This window comes from Elephantulus edwardii, unplaced genomic scaffold (genome assembly GCF_000299155.1).
Source record: "Elephantulus edwardii isolate Elephantulus edwardi_28Jun2011 unplaced genomic scaffold, EleEdw1.0 scaffold00008, whole genome shotgun sequence".
NCBI classification, from domain to species: Eukaryota; Metazoa; Chordata; class Mammalia; order Macroscelidea; family Macroscelididae; genus Elephantulus; species Elephantulus edwardii.
In genome coordinates this window covers 12748243-12769024 of record NW_006399758.1, presented here as the reverse complement: position 1 = coordinate 12769024, position 20782 = coordinate 12748243, and the positions used below count along the sequence as shown (strand labels likewise).

The 20782-nt window shown below is 40.2% G+C and overlaps 1 protein-coding gene and 1 pseudogene across 2 annotated transcripts in view; one reads left to right on the top strand and one right to left on the bottom strand.

Annotated features, from left to right (window-relative positions):
• SLCO5A1 (solute carrier organic anion transporter family, member 5A1) overlaps positions 1-20782 on the top strand; it is a 209167-nt gene that overhangs the window by 170584 nt on the left and 17801 nt on the right. The window lies entirely within an intron of this gene.
• LOC102868290 lies at positions 5597-5765 on the bottom strand (annotated as a pseudogene).

Here is a 20782-nt window from a genome sequence, read left to right as displayed (position 1 = left end):
ATATTTGTCCTTTTGTGACTGGGATATTTCACTCAGCATAATGTTTTCCAGAGTCAACCATTTTGAATAATATTGCATGAGTTCCTTGGTTTTCAATGCAGCATAGTATTCCATTGTTTGAATATACCACAGCTTCTCTATCCATTCATTTGTTGTTGGGCACTTTGGTTGCCTCCAACTCTTTGCTATTGTGAACAAAGCTGCAATAAACATGGGTGTGCATTTATCTGGTGGGGTGGCAGTTATGGTTTCATTAGGGTATGTTCCCAGTAGTGGAATTGCTGGGTCAAATGGTATCTCTATTTGCAACTTTTTGAGAAAGCTACATACAGCCTTCCTTAGTGGTTGTACCATTATACAGTCCCATACACAGTGAATAAGGGTTCCAGTTTCTCCACAACCTTGTCAGCATTTGTTGTTTGCTGTTCTGTTAATTTTTTCTTATGGGGATGAGATGATATATGATTCAATGTTTTAAAAGGGAGAAAAATGGGCAATCTCCTCCTGTGCAATTTATTGCTTTAGAACACCTGCTGGAGGATCAGGTTAGAGTTAGTTCCAGCTCAGCATGACAAATACATTCATATTTCAAATTGTGTGTTTGAAAACATACAATTGAATAAAAATACAGTGTTCAGTGAAAAGGCTTACTGTTGATCACATCTCTTCCATCTATCTATTTTCCCCAACACTCTATCCAAAGGCAAAAAGGACCCCTTTTGTTCATTTCTTGCTTGTCCTTCTAGGAATGCTTTGCACAAATAGAAAAAGTTATGGATATGAATTTTAAGCGAAATGATAGATAATGTTATATACATAATTTTATAAACTTTTTGTGGAGTCTTTTTAAAAAATTGTTATTTGAAAAGTAAATTATAGCTTAGAGATCTTTTTGTATCAGTAGTAATAATGATAACAATAAATAACTCTTACTACATAATCTATAACCTTACAACATGCCAGAGATTCTTCTGATTGCTTTGTATATATTGACTCACTCATAAAAAATATTCGCATAAGGCAAGTGCTGTAATTAATTCTCATATTCTAGAAAGGAAAACTGAAGTATACTTCCAAATGAACCAGTGATGTCCTTTTAAATTAATGACCCTCCAAGAAAAGAAACAAAAACATCTATTTGAAACACTGGTCAAATTCTGTGGTGTAAATACTACCATCATAGCTGATTCTAAGCTACCAACATGAAGACACTGAACGTTGAGTGAAAAGGAGATGCTTATTTGAAGACTATTTATATAGTGGTATTTCCATCAATCAGAATACCTGGTATGAGTAACTTATTCATGAATAACCTAGTATCTAGATGTTGTTAGGTATTGTTTTTAGTTGTCATGGGGTTGGCTCTGATTCATGGCCATCATATGTGTAACAAAATGAAATGTTGTCTAATCTTGCACCATCTGCATGATCATTATTATGTTTGAGCAGTATTGTTGTTGTTGTATGCTGTCAAGTTGAGTATGACTCGTACTGACCATATGAACAAAAGATCTGATCCCTGTTCTATCTTGTGCCATCTTCACACTTCCTGACACATATGAGCCCGTTGCGATAGTCACCATGTCAGTCTATCTAGCTGAGGGTCTTCCTCTCCTTCATCAACCCTCCAACCTTCCCAACATCATGTCCTTCTCCAAGGAGTAGCCCCTCCTAGCAACAGGCCCAACGTATGTGAGGCAAAGCCTCATCATTCTTGCCTCCAAAGATCACTCCAACTGCATCTTCTCGAAGACATATCTGTTTGTTCTCTTGGCTGTCCATTGGATGTTCAGTGCTCTTCTCCAACATCACAGCTCAAAGACGTCAATTATTTTTCTGTCATCCTTACCCATTGTCCAGTCCTCAAATGCATAGTGAGTGATTTGAAAAACCATGACCTGAGTCAGATGCACCTTAGTTCTCAAACTGATGTCATTACTTCTCAATAATTTGAAGAGGTCTCCAACTGCAGATTTTCCCAGTGCAATGTGTCTCCTGATTTCCTGACTGCTGGTACCAAGAATGTTAATTGTTGATTAAAACAAGATAAATGAAGCTGTTGATAGTTTCAATCTCCTCTCCATCCATCATGATGATACCTATAGGTCCAGTGGTAAGAATCTTTTTTTCTTGACATTGAGATGCAGTCCACACCGAAAGCTATATTCCTTGATCTTCTGTAACAAGTGCTTCAAGTTCTCCTCACTTTTGTGTCATCTGCACAATGCAGGTTATTAATGAGTCTCCCTCCAATCCTGATGCCACACTCTTCTTCATAGAGCCCAGCTTCTTGAATAATTTCCTCAGAATACAGATTGAATAGGCATGGAGAGAGAATACAACTCTGACACACTCCCTTCTTAATTTTAAACCATGCAGTGTTCCCCTGCTCTGTTCACACAACGTCCTCCTGGTCCAGGTAGAGGTTTTGCATGAGCACAGTTAAGTGCTCTGGGACTCCCATTCTTCTCAATGTCAGCCACAACTTGCTATGACCCACACAGTCAAGTGTCTTTAAATGTCAATAAAGCACAAATATACATTCTTCTGGTATTTCTACTTTCAGCCAGGATCCATCTGACTTATTAAAATAAGTCCACAGGAGCCAAGATATGATCTTGAATCAATTCCATTTGAATTTCAAGATCATCTTAGGAAAAGGTTTGAGGTATTGAATACCAAGATGAATTGAAGATCAGATGAATTGTGAAATGATATCAAGGATATCGTCCATGAAAAAAGCAAAAGGTCATTACAGAAGCCTAAGAGAAAGAAAAAGTTGAAATAGATGTCAAAAAAGTCTCTAAAAATTGCCCTGGAATATCAAGAAGCCAAAACAAAAAGAAATATGCCAAAGTTAAAGACCTGAACAGATAATCTCAAAGGACAGCTTGGGAGGACAAAACAAAGTACTATAGTGGAAATGGAATTAGAGAATAAAAATAGAAGAACTTACTCTGCATTTCTCAACCTGAGAGAACTGAAAAAGAAAGTTAAGCCTCATGCCACATTATTGAAAGATGGTATAGGCAATATATTGAATGACCCAGAAAGCATCAAAAGAAGATGGAGGGAATACATATGATCATTGTGCCAGAAAGAACTGATTGGCACTGAAAAATTTCAGGAAGTATCATATGAACAAGAGCAAATAGTAAAGAAGGAGGAAGCAGAAGCTGCATTTAAGTCATTGGCAAAAAAATAATACCCCAGGAATCACTGAGATACCAATTGACTTATTTCAATTACCAGATTCAGCCTTGGATGCACTCACCAGTCTATGTCAGGAATTTGAGCAATATTAGACATAGAAAATAGTAAAATGTAGCAAAATGTTTAGATGGTGATGAGTTTTGAGTATTTATTACCTTTTGAATGTTGACTTTTAAAAAATATCATTTATTTAATTATAGATCTATTTACTATTTAATTGTGATTATACTTCACAAGTAGTTGATAAAATCTCTGATAACTTAGCATTATAGATTCAGGGTGGTGGCTTCAAGGACAGCACTCCGGAAAAATCCAGGACTTAATCCTGGCCATTTGGGTGTAGAGTCTTCGCCCCTAAGCACTGCTTTTTAACTACCGCATAAAATTTCATTTTCTTTTACTTGGTGACTTAACCAGTCTCCAATTGAGAGACAGATGGATAATTTCCATTGTTCGTTATTAAAGATTGAAATGCTGCAGTAAACAATTTCATGCATCTACTGTTTCTTTCATGTACCATTTATTTATTTGTCAAATAAATTCCCAGGAGTCAAATTGCAATAAATATTTCCAGATTGCCTCCACAGGTGTTGTACCAGTTTTTACCCCTTGCAGCAATATACCTGAGTATTGACGAATAGAAGGCAGACAACTCATCAAGTTATAAAAAGCTTGATTTCTATTTCTTATATATATTTAAGTAAATAGCCATAGATTTCATTACTAAGACTCTTGTTCTTGGTACAAACCAGCACTTTATAATTTGATTCTCAGTGGACTTCTGTGTTATAAAATATCCCATTTGAAATTTGAACAAGAAAAACTTCAATTCATTTTACTAACCTCGAGTGTAACCAATAAACAGCTGATATAAAACAAAAGAATAATAACCAAAAGCCCCTCAACCTCCACAACACTGTGACAATTTATTTAGTTTGCAGAATATGATAATTTGTTCTCAAAATTACTTTTCTACCTGGAGATGTGTGTGTGTGTGTGTGTGTGTGTGTGTGTGTGTGTGTGTATAAGATGACAGCATAGTTCAGGTATGTGGTATAGGAAATTAAGGCCTTGAAAGTAAACTACAATCCAGAAGAGTGGTGTGTGTGTGTGTGTGTGTATAAGATGACAGCATAGTTCAGGTATGTGGTATAGGAAATTAAGGCCTTGAAAGTAAACTACAATCCAGAAGAGTGGTAAGAAGTCATGCTTTTGAGTTGCATCTGATTTGGTCTCTAGCCTCTCTCTGCTTGGCCAGTTTATGAATTCTAAGCCTTAGTTTGTAAACGAGGGTGATGATACCACTACCAATTTGACACTTAGGAGCTATCTTAGAACTTGCAGGGATGATCAAGAAATCATAGGTTTGGCCCCTGGAATGGGGTCATATAAGGAGAGTTGTGGTAGGTTAGTGGAAATGTTTGTCTCTGTAAGGGACAGTGTCTCTCTGGAGTGTTAATGCCTTTTGTCAACTGGGCCAATGGTTGAAGATGAGGGGAAGAAATGAGCATGTGCTGGGCTTTCCTAGAACGTGAGAGTCTGATTGTCATTGCATCTCATTCCAATGAACTTCTGAAAGGAATGGATGCCATTTCTTTCCCACTTTCCAATTTCTACTGAGTTCTCCCATTAGGCAATCCACCAAGCCTGGCACCATACTGGGAAGGGTATGGGAGCATGTAGTGTTAGATGGGAATATGACGGGAACGTGAGGGCCTGGTTGTCAGCACTTAGTCCTGCATACTGTCAGGTAATGTGCTTCCTGCTCACTCCCTCCTTCAAATACAAGAATGAGGAACTTTTATTCAGAGGTTAACAAGACTTTAAAAAAATATTTTCTAATTTCTTTAGAGAATAATTTCCTAATGAGTGTCTGGGTTTTGAATTGGGCGTAGAAACAAGTGAATAGATGGGATTGGAAAGGTCCATTCACACTGTGTTCCCCCTCCTAGATCTTCAAGGGAGCTCCATTGTTTTCAGCTCCCCATTTCACATTATTTCTGGTTGCACCTGAGCTCAGGGTTTCTTGAAGCTTCACAGGGAAGACTGGCTTCTCTTCCATAATAACCACTTCCTAATCAACTTGCATTTTCATTGAAACTTGGTGTCTCAGTTTTGTTTCCTTTCCATGACTTCTCCCCCTTTTAAATTCTGCTTAACTTCATGTATTCTTTTTTTTTTTTATACAAAGGTATTTTAGTAAACAAAATACTGTATTTGCGGCAGCTTTTAGAAAAGCATATAAAAATTCGTATAATTTTAAGTTAAAGCTAAGGGCCAGTAGTTTATCTGCTGACACATCATTCAATAATCATATCTTCTTTCTTTTCAGTTGGAGTTCACCATCATTGACATTTAAATGGAAAAATCTTTAGTTGCCCTTTTAGTTATCTTTCTTCTCCGATTGCTTCTTTTCAGCCTCCAGTCTTTGTATTTTTGCTTCCAATATTTTGGTATAATTTAACTCCAGCAAATTCCAGGCAGAGTATTAGTGGTTTTTCTGCCAAGATATATAGCAACACAGGCATGTGGTCAGGAACCTTCCAGTTCATGATGCAGCCGCCGTGTGTCCCTTGTGAACAGCACAGGTCATGCACACAGGAGCATCAGCAGGGAGGGGAGGCTGGGAGGTCGGGCATTGCTGTTCTCCTGCCCTGGGCTGGCACACAAACTGTCACTTTCACAGTTGTCCTCAACTTCATATATTCTTAAAAAGAATGGAAAGTAGATTTACTTGCATTTTAAACTTCAAGAACCCTCAAGACAGTTGAAGTTGTTGCTTAACACTCAATCTGCTTTGCCAATCCTGAATCAATGGCTTCTGCATGTCTCAGCATTACTGGGGAAAATTATGTAATTGTGCTGGTTGGCTCCATTACAAATTTATGAGTTCCAGTCTTAGCAGGTCCTCATCTTTGCTGAGCAGTCCATTTCCTTAACCCCATCAGAGTCTTTTCCCGTGTTCTATGCTGGGAAAGCATCTGGATTTTTAAAATCCTTTTCTTCAAGTTCTTTATTTTCTTGTCCTTAACAGACAACCTAGTATTTCACATTAATGAGAAACAGAGGCCCAAGAATAAGCCCCCTTCTATTATCCCTTCTCATTTTCAAAGATAGTGTTATTTTCAAAGGCAAATCCTGGTTTCATCATTTTATAGCTGTATGATCTTGTAAAAAAAAATCAATTACCTAGTATTATTGAGCCTGGGCTTCCTCATGTGTAAAACAGGTGTTAATGTCACCTGGATCAAAGTGTAATTAAAGTAAAACACATGTGATGATAGAATTACAAGTAGCACAGAAAAATAAGGAGATGAAATATCTCCTCCCTCTAGACTCATCCTGTAATTTAAAGCCTTCAAATATTTTAAAAAATATATGCTTTTGCTTGGCTCCACAGTCAACAGTCTTGGCACCAGCAGCCAGGAAATTAAAAGGCACATTGCCATGGGAAAGTCTGCTGTTAGGGACCTCTCCAAAGTACTGAAGAGCAATAGTGTCTCTCTGGAGACTAAGGTGCATCTGATACTGCCCATGGTCTTCACAATCACTTGTTATGCATCAGAGAATTGGACAGTGACCAGGGAGGATAGAAGGAGAATTGATGCCTTTGAGCTGTGGTGCTGGAGAAGAGTATTGAGAATACCATGGACTGCTAGGAAAACAAACAGATTTGTCCTGGAAAGGGTTAAACCGGGTGGCTCCTTGGAGGCAAGGATTCTGAGGCTCTGTCTAACATACTTTGGACATGTTGTGAGGGAGAGACAGGTCCTTGGAGAAGGACATCATTCTTAGGAGGGTGGAGGGACAGCACAGGAGAGGAAGGCCATCTGTGAGATGGATTGATTCAGTGACTGGGATAATTGGGATGGGAGTTTCAGAGACAGTGTGATTGGCACAGGACAGAGCAGAGTTTAGGGCTGTTGTACATAGGGTCGCTATGAGTCGCAAGCGACTCGACGGCACATAACAACAACAACATATGCTTTTGCAAAATTAATGACCTAATTCAACACGTCTATCAAATAGAAAAAGAACAACATCCTAAACCCACAGCCTCTAGAAGAAAGGAAATTTATAAGGATAAGGGCTGAAATCAATGGGATAAAAAGCCTGAAAAACAAGTGGAGCCATCAACAAGACCAGGAGCTGGCTATTCAAAAGAGTCAGTAACTAGACAAACCATTGAAAAAATTAATGAAAGAAAAGACACAAATAGCTTGAATAAGAAATGAAAGATGTGACAGGTGAGACCTCATCCACCCTGGAGCATAGTCACTCTGCGCAGTCACTGCCTTTCTCACCCGCCACTCCCAGCTCACTCTGGATGGTGAATGATATCACTGTGCTCGTGGTGGAAAACTGCTCTGGCATGTGCAAGGCTGGCTTCACGGTCGAGGACACCTCCCGGGCTATCTTCCCCTCCATCGTGGGGCACCCTTGGCACCAGGGACTGATGGTGGGCATGGGCCAGAAGAACTCCTATGTGGGTGACGAAGCCCAGAGCAAGAGAGGCATTCTGACTCTCATTGAGCACGGCATTGTCACCAACTGGGACAACATAGGGAAGATCTGGCACCACACCTTCTACAACGAGCTGTGTGTGGCCCCCTGAAGAGCACTCAGTGCTGCTGACGGATGCCCCCTGAACCCCAAGGCTGACCGGGAGAAGACCTAGATCATGTTTGAGACCTTCAACACCACTGCTGTGTACGTGACCATCCAGGCCGTGCTGTCCCTGTATGCCTCTGGCTGAACCACCAGCATCGTGATGGATTCTGGCGATGGGGTCACCCACACTGTGCCTCACTACGAGGGGTAAACCCTCCCCCATGCCATCCTGCATCTGTCCTCACTGAGAGAGGCTACAGCTTCACCACCACGGCTGAGCAGGACATTGTGCATGGCATCAAGAAGAAATTCTGTTCTGTTGCCCCGGACGTCAAGCAGGAAATGGCCACGGCAGCTTCCTTGTCCTTCCTGGAGAAGAGCGACAAGCTACCCAATGGGCAGGTCATCACCAACAGTAATGAGCATGTCCACTGCCCTGAGGGACTCTTCCAGCCCTCTTTCCTGGGTATGGAGTCTTGTGACATCCAGGAGACTACCTTCAACTCCATCATGAAGTGTGATGTTGACATCTGCAAGGACCTCTGCACCAACACAGTGCTGTCGGGCAGGATCACCATGTACCCAGGCATCACCGACAAGATGCAGAAGGAGTTAACAGTGCTGGCCCCCAGAACGATGAGATCAAGTTGATGGCTCCTCGAGTGTAGATACTCCATGTGGATCGGTGGCTCCATCCTGGCCTCCCTTCCAGCAGATGTGTTTCAGCAAGCAGGAGTACTACCAGTCTGGCCCCTCCATCGTCCACCTCAGATGCTTCTACGTGGACTGTTAAGTTGCAGTACACCCTTTCTTGATAAAAACAAAACAAAAAACCAAACCCAAAACACACCTAACTTGCATAGGGAAAAAAAAAAACAAACCCAAAAAAGCAAAGGAGATGAGAATTGTCATGGCTTTATTTGCTAGTTTTTTGTTTCTTTTTAAAATTTTTTCCTGTTTTTTTTTTCCCTCCTCTTGACTCAGGATTTAAAAACTGGAACAGTGTGGGTGACAGCAATTGGTGTGGAGCGAGATTCCCCCCAGTTCACCAGTGTGGCCCAGGACTTTGTACATTTTTCTTTCTTTTAAAAAAATATTTATTATAAATAATGGCAACGTGATGATGTGACAGGAAGCTCCTGCCTTTCCAAAAGCCTCTCCCTTCCCCCAAGCAGAAGAGCCTTGTCCACCACTCGGGTCCACACACAGACGGGTTGATAGGGAGCATTGCTTTTGTATAAATTATACCTAATCCACTTTTTTGTTGTTGTTGTTAAATAAATCTTCTGCCTTAATATTTGTTTTTTAGTTTCTGTTTTCAATAGTCAGCGATTGGAGGCCCTACTTTTTTGGGGTGCCTTCCCTTTCACCCAACTCTAGAAATATGAAGGCTTTTGGTCTCTCTGGGGTGGCTGAGACATGGAGACAGCTAGGGCTTTACCTGAACACTGACTTGAGACCAGTTGAATAAAAGTGCACACATTAAAAAATGGGGGGAAAAATGAAAGAGGGGACAATACAACAGAACAAGCTGAAATTAATAATAACTGAATATTATGAAAAGCTATACACTTACAAATTTGAAAACCTAGAGGAAATGGACAAATTCCTAGAAAAAAACACTTTACACAGATTGACATGGATAAATGTAGAATACTTGGACCGACCTATCACAAAAGAAGAAATTGAGCAGGTCATAAAAAGACTCCTCAAATAAAGTCCTGGCTCAGATGGCTTAAGGACTGAATTCTACCAAACATTTAGAGACAAACTATCACCAAATGTACTTAAGTGATTTTAAAAAAATAGAAAAAGAAGGAATACTTCCAGAGTCATTTTATAAAGCAAGCATAACCTAATACCAAAACCAGGCAAAAATACTACCAAAAAAGAAAAGAAAAGAAAAACTGTAGACCAATATTCCTCATGAATATAGATGCAGAAATTCTTAGCAAAATCTTGGCCATCAGAATTTAACAGTATAAAAAATAATTCATCAGGGAGCTCTGGTGGCCTAGTGGTGGGATGCTGTACTGCAATCCCAGAGGTATGCTGTTCAGGTCCATCAGATGCTCTGCTGGATAAGGAGGGAGTGATCTCCTCCTGTACCCATCAGATCTGATTTGATGGTACATATAAAAAATAATAAATAAAAAAAATCATCATTATCAAGTAGATTTCATAACGGATAGGCAAAGATGAGTCAACATAAGGAAAACAATCAACATAATTCATCACATTAACAAAGGAAAAAATAAGAACCACATGATCCTATCAATTGATGAAGAAAAGGCTTTGACAAAATCCAACATCCCTTCCTGATTAAAACACCCAATAAAATTAGAATAGAAACAAATTTCATCAACATAGTGAAAAGTATATACTCAAAACCAAGAGCCAACATCATTCCCAATGGACAAAGACTAAAGACATTCTCCTTGTGAAAGGGACCAGACAAGGATGCCCACTTTCCCCACTACTATTCAATATTGAATTATTCAAGAACCATTAAAAACAGATGGAAGGAGTATAGAGTCATTGTGCCAAAAAGAATTGACTGACACAGAAGAATTTAAAGAAACAACATATAAGCAAGAGGCAATGGTGATGAAAGAGGAAGTTCAGGCTGCTATGAAGGACTTGGCAAAAAAGAATAAAGTTCCAGGAACTGTTGGAATATCAATTGACATATTTCAGCAAACAGATGCTGCCCTGCGTGTGCTCACCTAGTTGTGCCAAGAAATCGAGAGGCCAACTGATTGGAAGAGATCCATATTTATTTCCATTCCAAAAAAAGGTGACCTGACAGAGTGTGGACATTATAGAACAATATCACTAATATCACACGCTTGCAAAATCCTCCTGAAGATTATCCAGAAAAAGACTTGAACAGTACATTGACAAAGAACTACCAGGCTAGGTTTAAAAGAGGTTGTGGCACTAGGAACATTAGTGCTAATGTCAGATGGATCTTGCCAGAAAGCAGAAAGTACAAGAAGAATGTCTATCTGTGTTTCATTGACTATGCAAAGGTATTTGACTGTGTGAATCACAATAAATTGTGGCTAACCTTGAGGAAAATGGGAATCTCAGAACACTTGATTGTGCTTATACAAAACTTATACTTGGCCAAGAAGCAGCCCTCAGAACAGAGCAAGGAAACACTGCATTGTTCAAAATCAGGAAAGAAGTGTGTCAGGGATGCAGCCTGTCCCCATACATTTTCAACCTTTATGCAGAACAGATCATTCGGGAAGCAGGGCTTTATGAGGAGGAATGTAGCATCAAGACTGGAGGAAGACTCATTAACATGCAGCTGACACAACTTGCTTGCTGAAACTGAATAAGACCTAAAGCACTTGTTGCAAAAGGTCAAGGACTGTAGTCTTCAATATGGATTGAAGCTCAACATCAAGAAAACAAAGATTTTTCACCACTGGGCCGATTGGCAGCACCATATTAGATGGAGAAACAGTTACAGCTTGCTAGGCTCCACAATCAACACTCTTAACACGAGCAGTCAGAAAATCAAAAGACAAATTGCCTTGTGAAAATCTGCAGTCATGGACCTCTCTAGAGTGCTAAAGAGCAACGATGTCAGTCTAGATACGAAGGTGCACCTAATCCAGGCCATAGTCTTCTCAATTACTTGTTATTCTTCAGAGAGTTAGACAGTGACTAAGGATGACAGAATAAGAACAGATGCCTTTGAGTTGTAGTGCTGGAGAAGAGTCTTGAACATACCATGGACTGCCAGGAAAACAAATAGTTCTGTCTTGGAGAAGGTGAAACCAAGTCTCTCCTTGGAGGCTAGGGTTTTGAAGCTCCACCGCTCTTACTTTGGGCATGTGGCCAGGAGAGATCTGTCCTTGGAGAAGGACATTATTCTCAGAAGGGTGGATGGACAGCGCATGAGAGGGAGACCCCGCATGGGATGGATTGATATAGTAACTGAGGTAATGGGGGTTGGTGGGTTGAGATTAATGAGACTGGCTCATGACAGGGAAGGGTTCTGAGTTGCTATCCATCACAGGGTGCTCAATGGCACTTAACAACAATAACATACTATGACAGGTTTGGAAGCAGGAGTGGCATCCACTTCCCAAGTAACATGCTCTGGAAACTCTATGAACTTTGATAAATGCTCGTAGTTGTAAAGGAGCTTCAGGACTTTTGTTCATAGGGTTGCTTTGAGTTGTGCTCGACTTGAAGGCAATCAACAACAACATTCAGTATTATATTGGTAGTACTTGCTAGGATGATATATCAAGAGAAGGCAATAAGAGGCAACCAAGGTGGCTGATTTTAGTTTGTAGCCTTCAGACCTGGTTTTACTTATTTTTGGTAAACATTCTTCTAAGTGGTATAGCACTGGTCTGTCCATTTATTGTATAGAGGTAACCTGTGGTTGCTGTGATGCTAAACATTGTGACACTGATGTGTCAAATACGATAATGGCTACCCCTGGTGGACAGTGTTTAGTGGAGCTCCCCGATTAAGACAAACTTGGAAGCAAGAGTGGCATCCACTTCCAAAATGGCTTGTCTCTGGAAACACTATGAACAGTGCTCAGGTCTTTCATTCATAGGGTTGCTATGAGTTGTCTATGACTCGATGGCACTTAACAACAACAGCAATCAAGAAAACTAAGAGGAATAGAAAGAAACTAAGAAAGCAATACCATTTACAATAATGTACCACAAACTGAGATAGGAATAAACCTACCAAGACACACAAAAGATTTTTATAAGGAAAACTACAAAACACTACTGTGAGAAACTGTAAGAATCCTAACTAAATGGAAAATATTCCCTGTTTATGGATAGGAAGACTCAATATTGTGAAAATTACAGTCCTGCCAAAAGTAATCTACATATTAAATACAATCCCAATACAGACACTAGACTAATTTTTCAAGATCAAAAGGCATTTGGCAAGTAAGCATAGCACTTCTATAAAACAAAAATGAAGTGAGAGGGACAGCACTCCCTAATCTCAAAATCTACTGCACAGCTGTAATAACCAAAATAGACATGAAGACCAATGGAATAGAACTGAGAACCCAGAAATTAACCCACTTAGTAACATCAACTTGCATTTGACAAGGAGACAAAATCTATCAAATGGAAATGAAAACCTCGTCAACAAATGGTGCTGGCAAAACTGGACTTCCACATGAAAATAGCTGAAGCAGGATCCATATCTCATACCATACACAAAAATCAACTCAAGATAGGTCAGAGACCTAAGGGTAAAGCTCCAAACCATAATACCATACGAGACAAAATGAGCTCAAACTTAAGATGCCCTCACCTGTGGTTTACATAGACTGGAAAATGCAGCCAGAAATACAGCAACTACAGAAGGCACAATCAGGAGAAGATAAAGTTGATGTATGGGACCTTCTAAAGATTAAGTCCCTGTGTATATTAAAAAAAAAACTTTGTCCAATAGGGTGAAAAGAAGACCCATAGACTGAGAAAAAACATTTGGCAGCGACAACTTAGATAGAGATCTCATAACAAAAGTTTATAGAATACAATCACAAAATGGTCAAAAGATATTTGTCTCAAGACATTTGGTTGGCCAGCAGATCCAGAAAGAAATGCTCAACATCACTGCAATAAGAAAGATGCAAATGAAAATCACAATGAAATACCATCTCCAGCAGCAGTTGAAAGTATAACAATAAATGAAGGCAAGCAATAAATATAGGCAGGCAATAAATGTTGGCGAGAATGTGGAGAGATTGGAACTCGTTTACACTGCTGGTGAGTTTATAAAATGGTGCCAACCACTCTGAAAGACAGTTTGGCATTTCCTCACAAAGCTGAACATAGATATTCCATATGAATCAGCTATTCCACTGCTAGAATACTCAGAGTAAAATAGAACTGAGACACAAATTGTTATTGGGACACCTATATTCATAGCATTATTCACAAGAGCAAGACAATGGTGGAGACAGTTCCAATATCCATCAGCAAACGAATGAATTGAGAAGTTATGGTACATTTACACAATTGAATACTATTGAGCACTTAGAAGCAATGATTTCATAAGACAGTATATATCAAGGGAGAGTCTAGGGAGAATTATGGTAAGTGAACTCATCACTCAGTCTCATAAGGACAAATACTGCATGAGACAATGATTGTGAAAATGGAAGGATAATTAATAAGACATGTATAGAAGTCCAGAAGGAGGAATGGTATTGGGGAAAGTGGCATAGGGTGTAGAGGAGAGAAATCATTGGAATGGCAGAGTTTGGTGGGTGGAGGAAAGGAGGTGAAGGGTTTAGGAAAGGTACAGTGGGACCTGAAAAGGCATGGGAATAGTGGGCATAGATCAGTGATGATGAATTAATATCTAGGGAATGATCATATAAAATGCAATGTGAATGAGAAATGTGTGAAATATCATAAACATTTTATGCTTTTTATTTTGAAGATTATATGGGAAGTTTCTCATACTTCCTACACTGGATTCTAGTATAATATGTGCTGAAAGCATTAGTTTCTAGACTGAATTCTCTCTCATTATCCTGGAGTCTGAAAAGATTCATAGCTGACCTTCCAGTGAGTTTTCAAAGGCTGAAAGTTGTGGGGGCGGTGGGGGAAGACTACCCATTTTTTTCTTCTTGGAGCAGCTGGTGGACTCAAACCATCAATGAAATACATGTCCTTTTCTTTAAAAGATAAACGGATGCCCGGAATCTATGTTGAGTCAAATGTAACCCATATAAATGCTGAAGCTGGAAGAACGTGATGTGCAAATGCACATCCTAATGATCTAACTATGTGATTTGTGGACCATCTCTGCTTATTTGATTGTATTCAACAAAGAAGAAGCAACTTGATTAGGTTTGCTGAAAACTCCTTCAAATACTTAGTTATTCCAGTATTTGTAGCCTGGCTTGAATAAAGTTTACAAATTGGCAAAAGAAAAACTGAGTTTCTGTGGAGATTTTCCTCTGGCTTCCTAAGTCCTTCTAGGAAAATAGTCTGAGAGTAGTGTAAATACTTCTGTGTGTTACAACAACTCTTGCATGGTAACTTCACCTTTGCTCAAAGAAAAAGGAGACCCTTTCTCTAAGAAGAGGCTCTGCCTTGAGCCTCTTCTCTCTGTCTTTGTTGAGTGCTCTTATGGTATGTGGTTGCCTTGCCTAGTAAAAGCTGTTTCCAGTTCTGCATGAATTTGAGATTTGTCTGTTGGATTTATCCTCTTGAATAAAGGGAAAGGTGAAGGGTGTGGCCGTGAAGTGGATCCAGTTTTGTTCAGATATCGTGATTAGCACTATACATGCCTTTAATATCTAAGGCTTGTAATACTGTTTTACCAAAGGTAGTATTTTTATTTTTTAATTAGAGGAATAAAAATTTAGAGATTAGGGGAGTTGCCTAAAGTCATCAGTTTATAAGGAATAGAATGAAGTCAGAGATTGTCTGATTCCAGACTCTAGATTCTTCTGAAGCATTTCGCTGAGGTGCTGTTTGTTTTCTGGTATGGGTTTCTTGTGCTTGTTTGTTTTTTTTTTTAAGTCAGGCACATGTTGTTATTCCCCCACCCCTTTTATACTGGTTTGTTTACAAAGTTAATACACATTGTTTTTCACAGCAGCACCAGATCTTCCCATTTGCTTTACCCACCTCTCCCTCTACCCATCAAATTGTGTGACCCTATGATTAACCACTCCCGCACCCCTGTATCCCCCCAATAATGGTCTTATACAATATTTATTCTGATGGGACTTAGTTCACTCAACATAATGCTCTCCAGTCCCTCCCAAGCTAGGTAATAATTTACAAAATCATTGCTTCTGTGTACCGTACTGCGTAGTATTTCATCATGTGAATGTACGATAATTTTTCAATCCATTGAGATGTGGTTGGACATTAGGGCTGTTACCATGTTCTTGCAATGATGAATAATGCTGCTTTGAGCATTGGTGTACAAGTCTCCAGTTGTGTGCCTCAGTTCTCATTTTCTTGGGTGAGGTGCTGTTTTACATTCTGTATTTCAAATAGACACTTCTGTGCACATGCATGCAACACCTTACTAAGCCATCAAGATTGTAGCCTTGTCAGTGTTACACTGCTTCTTGACATTCGTTACTATAAACTTGCTGTCATTACTCTGTGGTCTCCAGACCTCATTAGCATCCCAGACTTGCCACATGCTGGCTGTGTGACTACTGACGTATTTTGCACCTCGCCATGCTTGGCTTGAAAACCTTGTGTACAATAAATGAGGTACTTCTCTTGTAGAATAAATGAGGTACTTGGCAAATTTGTTAATCTCTCTGTACCTCAATATCCTTATCCTTAAACCAGTTGCTCTTGAACCAATGTGTTTTCATAGAGCTGTTCTCCTTAGGATTGTCAGTGGCCCATGTCTCCCGGAAGAAGATCATCAAACATCAAATCTGAGATGTCTCTAAAAGGACTTGAACCTCACCCTTTCAAATAGTAGCAAAGCACATTAACTATTTGCACCACCCAGAAATCCTTTCTTTTCTTTAAGATGGCTTTAATAATGGCACTTATCAGAGAGCTCTGGTGGCCTTGTGGCAAGAAACTGCACTGCAATTCCGAAGGCACATGGTTCGAATCCACCAGATGCTGTGCTGGAGAAAGAGGAGCAAATTTCCTCCTGTGCCAGTCGGATCTGACTCAGAGGTACAAAACTAGAACCACCCCCCCCCCCCCCCCCCCCCAAATAATGATACTTTTCACTTAGGAGGAAACTCTGGCAACCTAGGTGGTAAGGAGTGCAGCTGCCAATTCAATGGCCAACAGTTTGAATCCACCAGTTGACCTGAGAGAAAGAGATGAGCATTCTCTTCTTGTATAAACCTGTTCGAAGGTCAGCTATGAGTCAGTTTTGACTCAACTGCAATGAGTTTGAGTTTTCTTAGGATTATAGAGAAGACAAAATAGTTAACAATTGATAAATGATAACTAATTCATGGGCTATTTATCTTGTTAAAGGTGAAGAGAAAGAGGTTCAGAGAGGCAAAATTACTCGATTGAAGTCACACAGCTAGAAAATGGCAGTGCTGGGGTTTGAACAAAGGTTCTGAAAGCAATACTTTGATGAGCAAGAAATAAAATTTAAAAAGGAGAACAGAGTGTCTGAGCCACCTCCACTCATTAATGTGGGTTCACTGGGATATGGGGTACTTTCCAGCACTGACTGAGTTAAGGAGCGAGCATTCAAATGCTGGTCTGTAGGGTTGGGTTGGGATGAGTCAGAAGGATGGATGTTTCTTGTGCTGTCAGGGGAAAATCATTGCATTCTGGAGGAGGAGCCTGACCTGCTATTTGTGGCTCCCTTAGAAAATTCAGACTTGAAAATCTGATGATTTTTTTTCCATTATGAAAGATTCTGGGAGCTCTAGCTAGTATCCTGGCCCATTTCCAACTCAAGTAATTACATTCTCAGCACCCAGAATTTCCCTGCAGTTTTAATTAGGAAATGCGCTTTGCTTCTCTGCTGCATCTGCTGAGCTGTATTTTACACAGGTGTGTCCTAACCGTCTTGGAGCCACCGGAGCTGAGATTTTAGTGTAAAGAGTGTGTGACTTCACTAATATGAGTTATTGCCCTTCACTTTGCCTCTCCTCCAGATAATTTTTTAAATTGGGGTTAAATGTGATGTCCGTGTATAGAATGTTTAATTAGGATCACAGTTTTATTCTCTTTGATTTATCAAGTGCCATCCCTTTGAGCTGAAAGTAAAAGTCTAATAGATCATCTTTTGGTTCAGTGACTAGAGCAGCCAGTCCAGGACTTCTTCAGGGCTAACTTTTTGAGCTACAGAAACAGTAACAATGTCTTGTCAATGACAGGATGACCTCTCCACCTTTTGGACAGTTCCACTCAGCTCCAACATCTCAGAAATGGTGTTCTTCTCCTTAGATAACCTCTCTCTGTATGGTTGTATCTTTCTATTATATTACAATCAAAACTGTATCCGTCAGGTTGGTGCTGATGAGGCATCTTGACCGTCTTAGTTATCTAGTGCAGCTGTAACAGAACTCAAGTGGATGTCTTTAACAGAACTTTATTAACAGTTTAGGAGACTGCTGCTGCTGTTGTTGTGTACCATAGAGTCAGAACCGACCCGTGGCTGACCCTCCAGTGGGTTTTCAGAGGCAGTTAATTGCACAGGAGAAGACTGCTCATCCTTCTCCCTCAGAGAAGCTAGTGGACTTGAACTGCATGCCTTTGGGATTGTAGTTCAGCTTCCTGTCTTTAGACTAGAGGTCTAAATTCAGGATGGCAACGCGCCCTCCCTTCCTCCCTCTCTCTCTTCCCCTCCTTCCCCTAGTTTTGGAGGAACGCTTTTGTTTTCTTTAGCATCTGTAGGCCAGGCATTCCTTGGAGATTTCTGTCTTGATTTTCCCCATTGTCAAGGGAGCTTCCTTTAAGCAGAGCCCTGAAACTAAACAAAGAACCTGGTGAGTCTTTTGTGGTGGCTCCGAGGTCGCCTCTCACAGCTTGCTTTCCTTCACTTCTCTTTGTAGTGAGGTGAGAGTGTTCCAGGCCGCCCCCTGGGAAACTCCTTCTATAGCCATTGAAGCTGTAATAGGATTAAGGATTAAGCATTGCACCAGTAACGCTTTCACAACCATCAGTTTGTGGGTGCTCATCACCTAGTTTTTCATGTATTCTGAGGGGGCGCAGTTTAACCCATGACAGTGGCCACATGTGTTAGAGAGTAGAATTCAGGGCCGGATTACCCAATAAGCAAGACTTTTCCATGTGATGAAAAATAGGTGCAACTGTTTGTTGCACATTAGCAAGTAAACCCCAGCCTGTGCTTGCTTTGATTTTTGTGTAAATTGCTCCCTAGGGCTTTTTTAAGCTGTCATCTGCAGATGCATGTCACCAGGCCGTTCTTCAGCAGTGTCGCGGATTCTAATCACCAATGTTAGGTGATTAGACTCTGCCTAACATACAAAACCTAACCACTGTCTAGTCAAAGCCCACTCATAGCTGAGCCTCCAGGAGGTTTTGGAGGGTGTAACTGGAATGGGAGGGGAGCTGCCCATCTTTCTCCCTTAGAGCAGCTGGTGGATGCAAACCATCAGAGAGGCTGTGCCACTGGGTCATCAGAGCAGCCCCCTATGGACTGCACACCCCAAACTCCCTTTAGGTTAGACGTAGAGTGCACACTTTTTCCACAGCCCAGGAACCACCTCACAGCACTAACAGTGCAGAAACAAGAGAAAATAAAGGTCTTTGCCTTTACTGCCCATGGATGCATCTCATCATCCGGGTCTTCCTGCCCGGTTTTGTGGTCCTACCGCATGGTGTATTGAGATCTTCTAGTCTGAGGTTGGAGCTCAGGTGGCCTCTGAGAGTTTGTAGACAGTTATGTTCCTAACCCAAAGGCTGTACTTCCCTGGAAGTTCAAATCAACCAGGAGCTCTTTGGAAAAAAAAAAAAAAAGATGGACAGTTTTCTTCCTATGAGGTGTACAACCTAACAAACACAATGAAGGGTCAGCTATGAATTGGTTCCAACTTGATGACAATGAGTTCAGGTTTGGAGGTTCTAGTCTCACTTGCTCCCTTATGGCCAGATGACTCTTAACCTTTTTGGTTAAACCATGCATCTCATCACCTGAATTTAAGGGAAAGTTTCATCCACTGAAGTTCTCTCTCTCCTACCCTCACTACACAGCGTCCTCCAATGTAAAATTCACAGTTCCATCTAAAATCTTTTATTATGTTGTTGTTATGTGTCATTAAGTCACCTGTGACTCATAGCGACCCTGTGTACAATAACTCTGAAGCCTGCCCTGTCCCGAGCCAGTTTCACTGACTACAACACACCTACTCCCATTTTCCTTGTTACTGTATCAATCCATCACATCCGCGGTCTTCCTCTCCTGTGCTGTCTCTCCATCCTTCCAAGCATGATGTCCAAAGTATGTGAGACGGAGCTTCAAAATTCTAGCCTCCAAGCGGATACTTGGTTTCAGTCTCCCCAAGACAGACCTATTTATTTTCTTGGTGGTCCATGGTATGTTCAAGACTCTTTTCCAGCAACACAACTCAAAGGCATCAATTCTTCTATTCTCTTTAGTCATTATTTAGCTCTGTCTGTTTAATATAGGTATTGTTTATTTTAAAAACAATTCTGAGAAACTAGAGGAGGGAAAGTTTGCTTAAAATATATTAGGTATAGGTAGTTGTAGATTATCATGTTGTTTTTGTTGTTTTTAGGTGCCGTAGACCACTCCTCATCATGGCCCTAAGAATAACAGACAGATAGCTCTAATCCTTGCCCAATCCTGAGCAATCTTCACCATCTCTGTCATACTTAAGCCAATTGTGTTAGTCACTGCATCAAACTATCTCTTTGAGAGTCTTCTTCTCTTTCTCTGACCCTCTTCCTTTCCCAGCATGATGTCTCATAAGGACTGGTTCCTCTTGAAAATATGCCCAAAATAAGTGAGTAGATGTTTCTCCATCCTTGCCTCTAAGGAACATTGCACTTCCTCCAAGATAAATTTGTTTGTTCTTTCTGGCATTTGTGGGACATTCAATACTCTAATACCACAGTTCAACAGCTTCACTCCTTCTTCAGTCTTCCTTGTTCATTAGGAAGCAATTGAAAATATCAAAGTTTGAGTCAGGTGCACCTTAGTCTTTAAACTGACATCCTTGTTCTTTAGAACTTTGTGGAAATCCTTGACAGCAGATTCCCCTAATGCAACATGTCTTTTGACTTCTTGATTAGTGCTACCCTGGGTGTTGATTGTGGATTATCATAGCTAGTTTTATTAACAGGCTTAAAGTTCCTTTCTCACTTTAATTATTTAGTTCTGTATAGTTAAAATTTATATTACTTTGTTTTAGGAGTTTTGAGAGGATGTGAAGAACATTTCTTGCCACTAAGTTTTAAATTTTGTAACCAATGATAAGAAAAATCTTCATAAAATCTAG